Below are 16688 nucleotides of genomic sequence, written 5' to 3' on the forward strand. Positions count from 1 at the left end.
ATAAATTCCCATTCCTTCCTATGGGCCTCCTGGCTCATAGAAAGGAATGGGAAAGTATTCCTTAATTGCGAATTCTCAATTTGCGAATTCGTAATTAAGGAATATCAAGAAATCGCAAAAATGTTGCGATTTTCTTGATACATACCAATTAGCGATTCTGAAATAGCGATTTCTTAAAAATCGCTATTACAGAATCGCTAATTGGTACCTTGATACATATGGCCCTAAGTGCATTCTGTGAATTCCAAAATGGTAGTAAGTTTAGGATTTTGTCTTAAGTTATTTCTGTGAATCAGGCCCCAGAACTTTCCATCATAGAAATGTGAGGTAAACGTGGTGAGAGCCAGACAAGTCGCCCCATCCTGGATTCCCCTGGGTATCTAATTTTAAAAATGTATAGGTTTGCTAGGTTTCCCTAGGTGCCGGCAGAGCTAGGGTACAAAATCTACAGCTAGGCACTTTGCAAAATAGTGTCGGTTTTCACTGTGAAAATATAGTGTGTCGACTCTTTGTTTTGGGCCGTTTCCTGTCACGGGCACTAGGTCTACCAACACAAGTGAGGTACCATTTTTTATAAGGAGACGTTGGGGAAAGTGAGGTGGGTGGAATTTTGTGGATGCACGCAGATTCCAGAACTTTCCACCACAGAAATTTGAGGAAAATGTATTTTTTAAACAAATTTTGAGGTTTGCAAGGGGTTCTGGGTAACAGAACCCAGAGACAGCCGGTCAAGTCACCCTATCCTGGATTCTCCTGGGTGTCCAGGTTTAAAAAATGTATAGGTTTGCTAGGGTTCCCTATGTGCTGGCAGAGTTAGGGTTCAAAATCTAGAGCAAAAAACGGGTCAGTTTTCACTGTGAAAATGTGGTTTTGGGCTGTTTCCTGTCATGGGCACTAGGCCTTACCACACAAGTGAGGTACCATTTTTATTGGGAGACTTAGGGTAACACAGAATTGTAGACTGTTATTAGCTATTGACCGTCAATGCATTTCTGCCTTCCAAATGAAAGACAATGTGTAACAAAGAAGTCATTTTGAAAAATGACCTATAATTCTCATGCTAGTGTGGGTACTATCTACTGCAGGCGTCTCCAACGAGTAGCTCTTGAGCTACTGGTAGCTCTCCAGCTACCTGTGAGTAGCTCTCCTGTGTGTTGTCCATCCTACTAAATTAGAAGCTTTTGTTTGATTGAATTAATATCATACCTGCTAGCTTACAACAAATTTTCACTTTTTGAGGGGGCAGGGCCTGGTGCTGAGAGTGCAGAGGCACGCTGACCCTCGCCAAGTCCCCTACCCACTCCCCTTTAAACAATAAAAAAGGGTCATCGAGGCTGTCCCCGACGTTCTAGGGTGTTTTTACACCTTTTATGGACCTTGGCTGGTTACTGCCCCCAAAAATGAGCTGGAAATGCACTGTTTACAGTGGTTTTCAGCTAGTTTTCTCTACCACCGTGAGATTTCAGCTCCTCCCGGGGGGACTTGTGAAGGGAGCTGAAATCGTGTGACACTCGATGGCACCGTGTGAGTTGGCAGGTCTGTAATATATGTATCAAACCCAAAACAATTGCCTTAAACTATCTGGGCCCTTCCAGAAATAATTACCGTTTCCTATAGTGAAAAACATATTTATTTTAATTATTTACATGAAATCTTTTCACAGTGTATGAATCAAAGAAAAAATCCAAAACAATCAAGTGCTTCCATAAACAAACATCACCTATACTTGAAGATTTAAAAAGGTCTCTAAAATAAACCACCTATATCTTATGGGCACCTCTTATAATTCATACATTCTCAACATTTTGAATACATACAATAAAAAGTAGCTCCAGTTGCACAAATATTGTTTCTGAGCAAGTCGTTTATAGAAATACTGTCAAATCCTTAATGGAGATACTGTTATCGAGGCTGTCCCCGGCGTTCTGTGGTGTTTTAACACCTTTTGTGCACATCAGCTGGTTACTGCCTCCAAAAACAAGCTGGAAATCCACTGTTTGCAGTGGCTTTTAGCTCGTTTTCCCAACCACAGTGGAATTTCAAGTGCTCCCTGGGGGACTGTGTGAATGGAGCCTAAATCGTGTGACACACAGTGGCACCATGTGAGTTGGCAATATATGTATACCAAAATTGAAAAGTGCGTATTTGATATGAAAATGTATGTCTTTTCAAACCCCATAATTTCTAAAAGCAATTTAAATCTGATATCTGAATGATAAATATGAGATATAAAATGATAGACTTATTACTAATGTTATTACCTTGGTGCCAGGGGCATTGCATCTGTGGCTGTGATGTATTGCCCTTGTAGGGGCATTCCAAATTGCATTACTGCTGGCAATCCTACACTGAGGAGATCGTGGCTGGTAACCGTGCATAGGGATACCACTAATATACTCTTATCTGATGTGTTCAAAACGAATACTATTAGTAGCTCGTGAGGATTTTCATTGAGCATAAGTAGCTCTTGTAAGTGGAAAGGTTGGAGACCCCTGATCTACTGTTTCTAAACTCTATATTTTGTTCCAATTTCAGAAATACATAGGTGTCTTTTATGCCGATTTTTCCATATATGTATTTTCCCAAAAAAAACATTGCAAGACGCTGCTCAGTTATTGGCTCTTGGTTCGTCGGGTTCATAGTGAACCCACAAGTCCTATATATCCCCACAACCAGAAAGGTCCAGCGGATGTAACAATATATTGCTTTCAAACAATTGTCATAATTAGAAGAAGTTACAGGTGAAAACGTTGACACAAATGGCTGTTTTTTTCAACTAATTTTCAATGTTTCCTATATTCAACGGTTAGTTTCTATAAAGAAACCTTGAAGGATTTATACAAATGACTCCTTGCTGAATTTATACTTTTGTCAACCTTTCTAAAATGTATAGCTTTGCAGGATCCATTATTGCTTTCAGACCCATTTATACCATTAACTGGAAGGAGGTTGAAAGCACAAAAAATAGCAAAAATAGGCTATGTCCCAGAAAAATGCCAAAACTGGGTAAAAAAATGCAGTTTTCTGACAAAAGTCTGCTTTTCCTGAAAGCTGTGAGGATGTTGATTTTAGCACCACAACCCCTTTTTTGATACCATTTGCAGGGAAAAAAACAGACGCTTTCATCTTTATCCCTTTTCCCCATTTTTCCCAAAAAACTAAACAAAATTTCGGCTAACTTCTGGGTCCGCTCCAGGGGAATCCACAAACCCTGGGTACCTTTGAATCCCCATGATGTTGGAAAAAAAGACGCAAATTTGGCGTGGATACCTTATGTGGTCTATAACTTATAAGTTAGAGGGGCCTAAGCGTAAACAACCCCAAATGGCAAAAAAAAGGCTTAGCTCAGGGTAGGGAAGGCCTAGCAGCGAAGGGGTTAACATATCAAATATATAAATATTAACCTGCACAAAATGTCAACTACCAACGTACAGATTGCATGTGCGTTGTGGGGCTCAGCATGCGTCCTAATTATTGGGGTCCTTCTGAGTTTGTTTCAGTATAAGACTTCACGCTGGAAGGGTCTGCTTCCAGTTCAAATCCTATGGATTGAATGTGTGTGTCGGGGTTCAGCACACGTCCTAATGACTGGGATCCCTCTGAGTTTAAGTATTGGACTTCACGCTGAAAGGGTCAGTCATAGCAGATACATCTCCACACCGTTTTCTCCTTCTCACCTGTGCAACAAAGTAGTAAACTTTACTGCTGCATTGTGTATGCTGCAAATAGGTGTAATTCCTACATTCGCCCTGCACAGACAGTGCACTGACTATAATTCATTTACTCCGGACAAACTGCATCAGGAACACTACTAGATAAAAGAGGGGGGATCTTCAGCTCCCTGTCCAGACTGTATAACACTAACCATTGCCTTCAGATGATGTTAAATCCCCTCCGTATTATGAGACTACATCAAAATTACCTGTAGAAGAGGTTGGATTCCTTCTCTGATTCATTCTCTGATTCCTTCTCTGAGCCCTCCTCGATGCCATCGTAGCCCTCACTGATGCTCGGGATACTCAGAGGAGTATGAAGCATTGAGAGGTATTCAGGTATGAGTTGCGTCTCTTGAGCTGCTAGGGAGGATATATATAACAGATACAGATACAGGAAACTCCACTTAGAAAGTGCTGATGGCAGCATTCTGCAATCTGTGTGTGAGGGGAGATGAATGACGGGGGTGCAGATCCACGTGTCACTGTGCACCATATGTGTGTATGTATGTGTGTGCTTGTCTGTGTCTTTTCCACTTAAGGGGTGGGCAGAGAACGTCCCTCCACCAGCGGAGGGGAGTTAGCCAGCCACAACCCCCAGCCCCCAGGCCTGGTCCCTGCTTCTGAACCCAGCCAGGTCGGGTGAGCCTGCCCTGTCCCCAATGGACCCCCGTTCCCAGCAACTGGACCCTCGGATGGCTTGCAGGACCGGTGGGCTCCCCCACCCCAGGGACTGCCGGACGGAGCTCAAGCCCCGGTCTGACCTTGTGGGGGGATGAAGGGAAGCACAGCTAACCCTGCGATGGCTCTCAGACAGGCATATCCTCAGGAGGAACCCGGCCCACAAGGTGCGTTCGAAGTGTTGATGATCAATGTGTCCTGAAATTCATACTAATTTTCGCAGCTAGCCGCGTTCTTCATTGACGTGCAAGCCGAGTGATCCACCGCCAAGAGTCACAGGCAACTTTTTGAAAACGTTCACCTACCTGTGGGCATAGGAGAGGTGGGAGAAAGCCGACGGCCTTCCATCCACAGCCCGTGCGGCAAGACGACCCGGGCACCCTGTTTAAGGCTTCCCCTCTGGGAGTCAGAATGCACCGTTGGGAGAAAAAAAACTTTACCATTCACTTGGCCTGGGAGTCCCAAACACCAGTGGGCAAGGGGGCTCCCAGTGTGATGGGACCAGGCAGCCCCACCACTGCCGGTTAGAGATTCATCAGTCCAACAAGTACCGACTTGCACCCACCTGACTACAATTACCAGAGTCCCGAGGGGCGATCCGGAGGAGGGGCTAGCGGTGTGCGCTCCATTGATGACATGACCTACCACTGCCGGTCCCTCCTGGATTAACCGGTCGGGACCCCTCAGCCTGGACATCCGGACTGCCCGAGCCATGCCAGCAGGCTGGTGAGTAGCCCACCCCACCCTTGCCCGGGTAGGAGGTGCCAAAAGGAAGAGCCATCCTGCATAACTCCCACTGAGAGCAGCCCGGGTTCCCCTTGCAGGCCCTCAGCTCCTTCTCGGCATCGTTTATGGTCGGAACTATGACGATATCTGATCGTCTTTGAACCTACGACTTTCGTTATTGAATAATAAAAACATTCATGGCAAATGCTTTCCCTTTGGTTCATCTTGCGCCGGTCCAAGAATTTCACCTCTAGCGGCACAATACAAATGCCCCCGGCTGTCTCTCTTAATCATGGCCCAGTTCTGAAAACCAGCAAAACAGAACTGCAGTCCTGTTCGATTATTCCTTGCTGAAGTATTCAGGCGACTGGCCTGCTTTGAGCAGTCTCATTTTTTCAAAGTAAACTCTTCGGACCCCCAGGACCCTCAATGAAGAGCATTAAGGGCGCTGAGAGACTGGGGCTGGGACAGGGGGTAGCTCGCCTTGCCGCGGACCGCCATCTCGATTCCAAGATCCAACTACGAGCTTTTTACCTGCAGCAACTTTAATATACGCTACTGGAGCTGGAATTACCGTGGCTTCTGGCACCAGACTTGCCCTCCAATGGATCATCGTTAAAGGATTTAAAGTGTACTCATTCTAATTACAGGGTCTCGAAAGAGTCCTGTACTGTTATTTTTCGTCACTACCTCCCGAGTCGGGAGTGGGTAATTTGCGCACCTGCTGCCTTCCATGGATGTGGTAGCCGTTTTTTAGGCTCCCTCTCCGGAATCGGACCCTGATTCTCCGTTACCCATGGTCACCATGGTAGGCACAGAAAGTACTATCGAAAGTTGATAGGGCAGACATCCGAATGTATTATCACAGGGATGTGCGATCGCCCAGGGTTATCTAGAGTCACCAAAGAGGCCAGGCGAGTCCGGATTGGTCTTGGTCTGATAAATGCACGTATCCCAGGAGGTCAATGCTCGTCAGCATGTATTAGCTCTAGAATTACCACAGTTATCCAAGTAACAGATGGAGCAATGAAAGGAACCATAACTGATTTTTTAATGAGCCTTTCGCAGTTTCACTGTACCGGCCGTGTGTACTTACACATGCATGGCTTAATCTTAGAGACAAGCATGTGCTACTGGCAGGATCAACCAGGTAGCCGCACCTGCTGATGGGGTGGGTTCAGGAGCCGCGTGCCCATCTCCCCGACCGTCAACCTTCGCACACCCCTCCCTCTCGGGGGTCTGATAGCAGAAGGAGCCTGCCTGCCTGCCTGGGCATGAGAGCTGGAGAGGTTCAGTCGCAAAGGCACTGGCAGGCCCACCCGTGTCGTCAGGCAGGGAGAGGTGGGCCGAGGCGCAGCCTGAGCAAGACACAGGGGTGCCAAAGCCAGGCGGCTGCCGCACCCCTCAGAACAGCCATTCGGAGCTTCTGCAGAAATGCGCTGGGTGGAGAGGGATAACGGCGTGGTGGGAAGGGCCTAAGGACCTGCCAGGCAGCAGCATCTGAGGTCCTGGCACCACCCAACCTCTTCCGCTCGGTTGGGACCACTGGGGGAGCGAGGTACCGGGCCACTCAGCCTTCACTCTGAGAGTTAGGGTGAAGGACTTCCCACCAGGCGACAGGCCCTCAAGTCGAATGGTCCATGTGGGCTGGAAGCTCTTTGCTTGAAAGAACAGATGAGGCAGGCCAAGCAGTCCATCCCTAAACAGACCGAGAGTGCCCAATCGATAGGAGTACTTTTGGGGCCTCCCTTGGCAGGCCGCCCTGCACGAGAGATGCCAGCTTCACATCCCTACCTGCTCCCAGGGTGTGCAGGCTTAGAGGAAAGACCCGCCGAGAAGGGGCTGGAAGGCAGGTGTGGACCAGGGCCCCTGGGGACCCAGGCGGGCAGCCCAGGGTCGTGCCTTCCCCTTTATCAGAATCACCGGACCTCATGGAGGTCTGACTGACCCTCTCCATAGTATTCTGGAGGAAAAATACCCCCTTTCTTGTGATCTGTGCAAACTGGGTGACAGAGGGCACCCAAGGCGAGAACGTGCCCAACCTCCAGGAGCCCTCGCTGGGATTGGGGAGGCAAATGACACCTCATCAGGACTTCCAGTGAAGCCAGGCCACCTGGTTGCCCCATTGGAAAGCATTGCTCTTGACCAGATGACAGAGGGATTAGGGGCAACCAGATGGCTGATGGGAAAGGCACAACCAGATGGCCGGGCTCGTAGGGCATCCATCTGGTCGCTCTGCGCCCTAATGAAAGGGCGAGCGGGTATCGAGGCATGGGGGCCAGAGGCCAGGGCCCCAGCTTGGCCTCAGCCTTGGGGCTGCAAGGGGGGAGATGACGGGCTTTATGACCCTGGGCCTGCACACACGTTGACAAGCAGGCAAAGCGGGGGAGGTCTGCACTGGACCCCCGTCCCGAACCCTTGGCAGAGTGGCAGGACAGTGGACAGGGCCCAGGGCTGGAGCAACCGACCTGGGGCCAAGTGGGCCCCTGGACGCCATCGGGGCTCCCGGGCCCAGGGGCTCAGCGGAATCCTTCCCAGGCCCACGGTACCCCATCCCGGGCACCCTGCCACATGGCAGGCATGAGGACAGAGCCCGGGGTGGGGTGGCGCCATCCCCAGGGCCCTAAGGGGGGCCCTTCAGAGCTCCTGTACCCAGCCATGCAGGGGCAGGCTCCCTTGGCACAGGGGAACCCCGTCTCCGGCCCCTTACAGAGCGACGGGCCAGGAGACTGAGCCTAGGGCCCCTGGACCCCATCGGGCTCCCAGGCAGAGGTGAGGCCTCCCGAGCCTGCAGGTCCCCATCCTGGGCACCACACCACACAATGGGCCGGGGGACAGAGCCCTAGGCTGGGGGGGATCCTAGCCCGTCTGACTGCCGGCTGAGAACTGCAAGACTGAGAGGGGTTTTGGAGTACCCTGTTCCTAGTAATCTGGAGGTAGGGTACCCCCCTTTCTGGTAACCTTTGCGCACCGCAAGACTGAGGGGACCCAAGTCGCAGACACGCCTGACCTCCTATAGCCCTGGCTGGGATTGGGGAGGCCAAAAGGCCTCATCGGAACTTCCAGGGCAGCCCGTGCATCTGGTAGCCCCATTGGAAAGCATTTAACATGACCAGATGGCAGAGGGGGAATGGCCACCCAGATGGCCAGGCCCAAAGGATGCCAATCGGCCCACCCGAGCCTTCGTGGGAGGGCTCTCACCTGCCCTTTAGAGGGCTCGGGGCTCTCTGCCCCAGGGTCTATGAGGCCCTGGCTGGGTTTTGGGCTCAGGGCTGCGGATGGGGTTCCCTGATTAACCTCCACCCAGGGAATCCCCCAAGCACCTTGATAGGTGGGCAAAGCAGGAGGGAGGCCTGCCTGGGCCCGACGGACCCCCTTCCTGGGACCATGGTGGAGCAGGGGCATGGGGCCCAGCCGGAGGTCCCGTGCCAGCACGTGCAGAGGACTCCTACCCAAGTCCCGTGTCCCGAGCGCCTTGCCACGCGGTAGGCCTGAGGATGGTGCCCGGGGTGGGGAGGGTATCCTCCACCCCAGGGCCACCAAGGGCCCCTGCCGGAGCTCCTGAACCCAAGTGTAGCTGGGGAACGCCCGACAAGCCCTGGGCCCATGGCAGAGTGGAGGATGGAGCCCAGTGTAGGGAGCGCCTGGACAGAGTTCTCGGGTCCGGATGCCCAAGGGAGGACTGCCCGGGGCCCGATGGAGCCCGTCCCAGGTACTTTGCCACTAGGCCGGCAAGTGGATGGAGGCCCAGACAGGGTGGGAGGTTTTTGCCCAACTCTAGCCCATCTGGCTGCCGGCTGAGAGCCCCCAGCCTGTGAGGATTTCCGGCGTACCCTGTGCCTCGTAATCTGGAGGAAGGGTACCCCCTTCTCTGGTAACCCGTGCGCATCACAAGACTGAGGGGACCGAGGCGCAGACGCGCCCAACCTCCTGGAGCCCTGGCTGGGACTGGGGAGGCAAACAAGCCCTCGTCGGTACTTCCAGTATAGCCCAGCCATCTGGTTGCCCCATTGGAAAGCAACTTAAACCGCACCACAGGGTGTGTTAGCACACATGTGAACTCAGGCCCACCCCCTTCCTTCACCACTGTGCAAACACGCCCTGTGGCGCGTTTTAAGGTGGGGGATTAACTCTACTTGACTACTGAGGGTCCCTGAGTGCCAAATAGCCCAACAGGTATCTCCAGTATGCGTCAGGGAGCTGCATTGCAGACAGGTGTTCAGAGGCCACACCCCTTTTTACACCTCTCTGCAACGCAGCTCTGTGGCACTTATTGGAGATTCCTAGTGGCCTAGTTTGACCTTAGAGACCCTTAGGATTGAAGGAGACTTAATCTCTCAACTTAGAACGGCCAAAGGGCACGTTTACACAGTGGTGAAGGGAGGGGACGGGGCCTGAGGTGATGTGTGCAAAAACGCCCTGTGGAGCTTTTTAAGTTGGGGAACAAATTCCCCTTCAATCCTGAGGGACCATGAGGGCCAAGTAGCCCACCAGGTGCTTCCAAGAAGTGCCGCTGCGTTGCAGAGAGGTGGTGCAGGTCATGCCCCTTTTTACATCTCTCTGCTACGCAGCTCTGTGGCGCTTACTGGATGTACCTAGTGGGCTAGTTGGACCCTAGGGACCCTCAGGAGTGAAGGGGAATTATTTCCCCAACTTAAAATGCGCTACAGGGCATGTTTGCACAGTGGTGAAGGGAGGGGATGGTATAGGAAAGTGGCTCTATATATACTAGACCGAAGTAAAATCAGCCGAACTACGAATTACGATTTACTCACCTATTATCAGGAGAGACCTCACTGCTGCATCTTTGAGCCCAGTACTGATCCTGAAAAGTAATTCTAACCATACTTACCAGTAACTTGAATTTTCTTCCATAGGCTAACAGTGACTTGTTTCACTTGGAAATTCTTCTAAGTGTGGAGTTTTGGAACTGTAAAATATTCACCTAAAATCATCCGAACAACGAATTCCAATTTACTCACCTGTTATCAGGAGAGAACCCAGTGCTGCATCTTTTAGCTCAGCACTTTCCCTGAAAAGTAATTATAACCGTACTTACCAGTAACTTGTATTTCCTTCCATAGGAATCCATTGTCAGAAAAGTTTCTGAGTGTCGATTTTCACAAACAACAAATATTCCTTAAAAATCACCTGTATGACTTAAACACATTTTTTCAACTGATCCAGGATCCACCACTGAGTAAGAAAAAGTAACGATAACACTACTTACCCGCTGAGTGAATTTCCTCCCATAGGATAACATTGGTGATTCTATGTGAAAAAGTTTTTAAGTGTCAACTTTTAAAATACAATATTATTCCTTAAAAATCACTACTGTAACCAAAACCCTTTTACTCAACTGTTTACAGGAGATGCCCCAGGACTGAATCTAGGATCCAGTTCTGTGGTTAGAAAAGTAGTCCATAAAGTAACTAATTGCATTTAACTAGAAATTCACATTGAGCTCAATGTTGCAATGTGTTTGAAATTGTGTTGCCCATCGCAACAACTGTAACTACTGTACTTAAAAGTCTATTGCTTATTTACAAAGTATTTAAACTAAATTAATTCATTCTGAGAAAGTATATTTTGTAATTTAATGTATAATGTAATTATAATGTAATTTACAAAATAAAATACCTAAAAATTCCTATATCTACACAGACATCTAAACACTTACCTATAGATTCACTCATACATGCTGACAAAGATCACTAGAACACTATCAAATATACTTATAGACGTACATCGACTTTACACATCAGCACACATCCTATTCACTTATGCAGGCGTCCTACTCACTTATGCAAATAACATTTACTCAACTAAACACACTTATACAAACACCACTTCATTTATTTACATAGATAGTAACTCATACTTAGTGTATTATAAAATCACTATTACAAGTATACACTTATTGTAGGAACTGGGGTCACCAGTTCCCCGGGGGTAGCCTGGCACGAGCAGGTAGGCACCAGAAAGCTCAGGTGTTAAGTGACTACACAGCACACACAACCACGGAGACAGTAAATGCAAACGCAATGACTGAGTCCACATCAGTTACGTTTGATTCAAATCAATAAGTTTATATATAGGTTGGAAATCTAGGCAATCAATATTCACAGTAGCAATAACTCTTTAGCATATTCCATTGAAGGGAAGCAAAGGGAGCAATGCATTATGCAGGGTTTCACGATCTCATGAGTCCATTTCATTAGAACATTTCAGTAACGCATAAATCAACAACCATTACATCAGGTCAGTGTAACACGTTTCATTGGTCAGCAGGGAACCTCTCAGTATCAAGACCAAGCATTTCATTAATTAGGCATCCCCATTTCTGTAGGAATAAACACTGCATCAGGTAAGTTTACACATTGCCTCCAGCATGGGTAAAATATTTCATTAAAGCAATAATAATCGGTGACTACAGTCACAGAAGCATTTCATTAAGGCAGTAATAAACAGTGCTCTAGTAACATGAGCAATTAACTTTACCCCAGGTAGGGGCTAACTCTTATCCAGTGCGGCCCTCACAGTGTGTTTAGGGGCCCTGGCCCAGGTCCCGTGCTCAAAGAGGGCCAAATCGGACCAGCGGGGCTCAGTCACCAGTTCTCGGCAGTTAGTTAGGGCTAACGGGGCCCGGTGACACTTTCCCCAGGGGAGGGGCGAACTCGGGGCCTTCTCCGGCCTCCCGCCCTCCTCCCCGGGGGGTTTACCTCTCTTCTTTGGGCCTCGCCGGCCCCTTGCGCAGATCTCCTGGTCGGGGGGCTCTCGCTCTTCTCAGAGAGCCCTCCGGGGACTTGCAGGCCTCAGAGGGTGAGGGGTCGGACAGGGGAGGCCCGTGCTGCTCCAGCGCTCTCTTCGGGCCTCCCTCCGGCCCTGGGCAGCTCTGTTGGTCTTCTCGCGGGGAGGGAGGGCAGCAATACAGGCAGTTCAGTCAGGGGGAGTTAGGCAGCACAGAGCAGGCCCAGGTGAAGGCAGGGGGCGCAGGTGCAGCGCAGTCCAGTACCTGGTTGTTCCATCAGTAGTCCAGATTAGAGCAAGTAGGTTTCTTCTTGGCGCTTATTGGTTCTGGAGCCCTTTGGTTGAAGCAGGTTCCTGGTTTCTTACAAGGGGGGGGTGTTGAGTTGAAGGCTTGTTAGAAGGTCACTTCAGATGGTCCCTGGGTTCCCCTCCCGCCGGGCCAGATCAGTGGGCTAACTCAGGGTTCCTCACTCTACTTGGGAGGCAGCACCTAAGCCTTGTCACTCCCAGTGGCATAGACCCCTGACTAGGCCCTACCCCCTAAATCTCCTGCGTGGGTGCCCCAGGTCAGTGATGCCCCAACTGACTAAAAAGTTTCCCTCTCTTCCTTATATATGCCCAGGTCAGGTGACCACTCTCTAAGGCGGCAAAAATAGGCTCCGCCTCTATTCTGGAAGGTTCCAGGAGCTTCCCCACTCTATCTATGGGCAGGCGATGGAAGGCTGGAGCTGCAACAATGTTTGGGGTCCCAGCCAGCTCCTGGCAACTAGGGTGCTACTAGAAAAAGACCACGCTGCAGTAGCAGGGGTCAGTCGCAGCCATGTTTGAAGTAGAGAGCACCTGCACCTTAGCATGGATTGGCCATGGAAAGGTGCCCAGAGACCTAAGGCCAACAAAAAGAAGGTGGGAAAAATAAGGCAAGGGCGAAAAAGAAAATAGGGAAAGACCACCCTGGGGCTGACAGGTCTAACACTTATCAATACAGTCATTCCCTTTTAAATTTCTACTTTGTTGGACATGTATCATTGAGCAATATATTTACTCATCACTACACCCATAAAGACATTCACTCACCCAAACAACTGTTTCTACATGCAGTCTTAACCTCATATACCTACTAAATCAACTATTTACACATCTTTGGACAGTCACACACCTCCCACCCAATCACGCACACATTCACTCTCCCATACAAATACTCACTTAACTAATCAATAACTAATATAGACTTTCACATAGCTACTAACCAACCTATGTAGTAGGTTACACAACAAGAGACAGAATGATACATATATTCACCCAGTTTAATCACTATCCCATATATTTAGTAAGACACTTTAAATTAGTTACTAATCCTCCATCTAGAGATCCATACTTCCACTCATTCTTCAATGCACATTGCTATATATATAATACATATTTAAATATTGACCAATACCACATTCACTGGATGATGTCATCAGTGATGTCAATTGAGATGTCATCAGTGATGTCATCAGTGATGTCACTGACCATGTCATAAATTATGTAATATGTGACATCATCAGCAGTGGATTGCGGGCGCGCGAGTATTAGTTAGTAGAACTAACTATAACGGAGGAATTTCAATGGTTTTGTACGAGTGAAATGCCCAACTAACTATAACACCCCTGAAACCTATGTTTTTTCAGTGAATATATATATATATATATATATATATATTGTGCTTAGGAAAATCATTACCAAGCATTGGGACTTAATCAAATGTGACCCCATTATAGGAGAAAAAATTCCGGCCAAGCCGTTAATCACCTTTAGGAAAGCTTACTCCATGTAGGATGCTCCAGTTAAGTCCAGTCCTGAGGTGGTTACCCAGAAAAACTGGTTAGACAAAAGTAAGGGCTTTAGGAAATGTACCAGTTGTAAAGCCTGTCTCCATGGGATCAACAAAACAGAATACACAGTCCCCTTTACTGCTACCGCACGCAAGATCAATAAACAACTGACTTGCAAAAGTGAATACGTGGTATATGTGCTGGAGTGTCCTTGTAACCTGCGGTATATTGGTAGTACCAAGCTACAGGTTCATAAGAGGATACTCCAGCACATACGGGCCATCAACACCAACGATTCCGCGTATCCGGTAGCACGCCACTTCAGAGAGTGTCATAATAACAACAGTGCACTACTGAAATACTATGCCATAGATGCAGTGGGCCCCCTTAGAAGAGGAGGTGATAGAGAGGGGACTTTGAGACAGCTAGAGACCAGATACATCTTGGAGATGGATAGCAGATCCCCGGGAGGCCTTAATTCCACAGAGGATTTTTACACCTGCCTCTAAGCACCTCTCTATCTAGTGGGTTATCAAACTAGTATGTACATTCATGCTAGGTTCCAGCGGTCCATTTTATGTCTGATTTAAAAAGAAGAAAGGAAACATATGCACCTGTGTGGCTATATGCTGTCCTATAATCATAGGCCCTTGTTCTGATGTGCATCGTGGACAATACAGTCGTCTTTCATAGCCTAGGCTTAGGCTATGTTGTACATATAAATATAAAACTGTACTAAAAGAGAAAAGAGAAAAAAATATTGTGGTTTATTTATCACTTTTTCACTTTCACTATGGTTGCAAACTTCACAAGCTCTATGGGTAGGATAATTCAGTGGGATATTTCTACCATAGTATTGACGTGGTGGGAGGCTGCGATAATGTATTCAAACAAATATTATCTCCTCCCCGTGATTGTTATTAATAGCGATAATAGAATTTCATCAAGGTGCAATATACAAATATTTATATTAGGGTGTATATTTTTCAGATTAATTGCATTTAAGCACTTTAATCAATAATAATCCCTCGTTTTTTATCCAGTCTGTATATATTGATAGTATTTATTTGTATATATATTTAGTGTTGATAATATGATATATTTTTATAATGAAATTTATATTCTAAGTTTATGAAGATATATATCCGTATTTATTGTAAATATAATTCTATGTCTGGATGGAACTGTTGACACCCCACTTTTGCACACGTACAGCTATTTATATGGGGATTACCCCGTGATTTTTGAAGGAGCTGTGGTTGATGTTTTCTATGTCTATCATTTATTGTGAATAGCATGTGATATATTGCAACCAATCAATATCCGAATCAACTTGCACTTGCACTTTAAATTCTGACTTCCCTCTCCATGCGTCATGTGACCAAGGCCTCTGTGTGGGCCGAAACGTTATGCCGAGGTGTGCCTTCCACGAGATTGAATAAAATCACTGCTCACCTGCACTCTGGGTCTTCCTCTCTTCTTCTGCGCCGCTGGTATCCTGAGATTGGGCTCCTGGTGAGAGAAGGCTGAGATTGTGTTTATATATACATATATATATATATATATATATATATATATATATATATATATATATATATATATATATATATATATATATATATATATATATATATATATATATATATATATATATATATATTACCTACTGGTGGTCTCCAGTAGGTAGTTACAGTTAGGACCTAGTTACCATAGGAAAATGGCAACATTCTATTTACAATAACTTTGGCGCCGGTTGACAAATCTTCGCAAAATTCTGAAAACTAATTCTTCGTTGATATCAGCTCCTATGTTTAAAGTTTGGGGGTGATTCATCAAGAGGGGGCCAAGAAAAAAGGGGGTCCCAAAACGTGTTTTCTCCTTGTTAATTTCCATAGGAAAATTTAGGCAAGGCTACAGGTCGAACTGGTGAACGGAATTACCCCACATTTGGCAGGTCTAGAAAGTATGCTTTTGTTTATTTGGTGTAAATTCATTCAGTAGTTTTTGAGAAATATCGAAATTTACATATTTGGGAATTCTGCCATCTGATTGGCTGAGGCGTTACGAGCACAAGCTTGCTGCTTATTGGCTGTGATGGTGTTGCAACTAGGAAGTGTTGGCCACCATTTTGGGATTCCTTGGAAGTGAGTAAGGGGAAAAAAGGGCAAAAAAAAGTAGGAAAGGAGGGTAGGAGCACTGTAAGCTTTGTGGGGGAGTGCGAAGCGAAGTAGTCACTGTTACCGGTCTGAAAGTGCGGTGTTGCTCAGACTGACATGGTGATGATATGATATGGTGCTACACTCGGGTATGAAACCGAGAGTCTAAACCGTGAGGTCATTGCTGTAAGGTGATGTGGTCTGGTGTTTGCAGCATACATGTGCAAGTAGTGTTAGTAGGCGTTTATACCCTACAAGGAGTGGGAAGCGAACTACTGACCACTACTGTGTGTTTATAGTATACTGGAAGCGGGAAGCGAAGTAGTTACGTCTACCGGTGCGAAGACTTGGGAATCAAACAAACTGATTGCTGTAAAGTGATGTGCTCTGGGCATTGTAGGATACTAGCCGCTGTAGTATAAGTATGTAAGTAGTGTTAGTATGCGGTTATAATATATAGGGAGTGGGAAGCAAACTACTCACCCCTACTGGTGTGAAGACTCAGGGATTAAACCGTGAGCCCAAATTGGGAGCTCATTGCTTTAAAGTGATGTGCTCTGGGCGCTGTAGCATACCTGTGGAAGAAGTGTTAGTTTACGTTTATACAATTTAGGCAGTGGGAAGCGAGATACTTACCCCTACCGGTCTCGAGACTCGTGGATAAAGCCATGAGCTCATTGCTGTAATGTCATGTGATCTGTGTAGCATGCCAATGTAAGTCATAGTAGAATGTTAGTATGCAATTCTACTAGAATCTAAGTATGTAATGTTAGAATGTAGGGCTGTCAAGAGGGGAACCTTGCAGAGTTTGTACACGGTGCTGGAGAAGACGGTTGCCTTGCTGTCTG

At 47.2% G+C, this 16688-nt stretch overlaps 2 pseudogenes; both read right to left on the reverse strand.

Annotated features, from left to right (window-relative positions):
* Positions 1 to 4516: 4516 nt before the first annotated feature.
* Positions 4517 to 4669, reverse strand: LOC144771161 (5.8S ribosomal RNA; annotated as a pseudogene).
* Positions 4670 to 5164: 495 nt separating this feature from the next.
* LOC144771369 (18S ribosomal RNA) lies at positions 5165 to 6273 on the reverse strand (annotated as a pseudogene).
* Positions 6274 to 16688: the final 10415 nt, after the last annotated feature.

The sequence above is a fragment of the Lissotriton helveticus genome, chromosome 7 (assembly GCF_964261635.1).
Source record: "Lissotriton helveticus chromosome 7, aLisHel1.1, whole genome shotgun sequence".
Taxonomy (NCBI): Eukaryota; Metazoa; Chordata; class Amphibia; order Caudata; family Salamandridae; genus Lissotriton; species Lissotriton helveticus.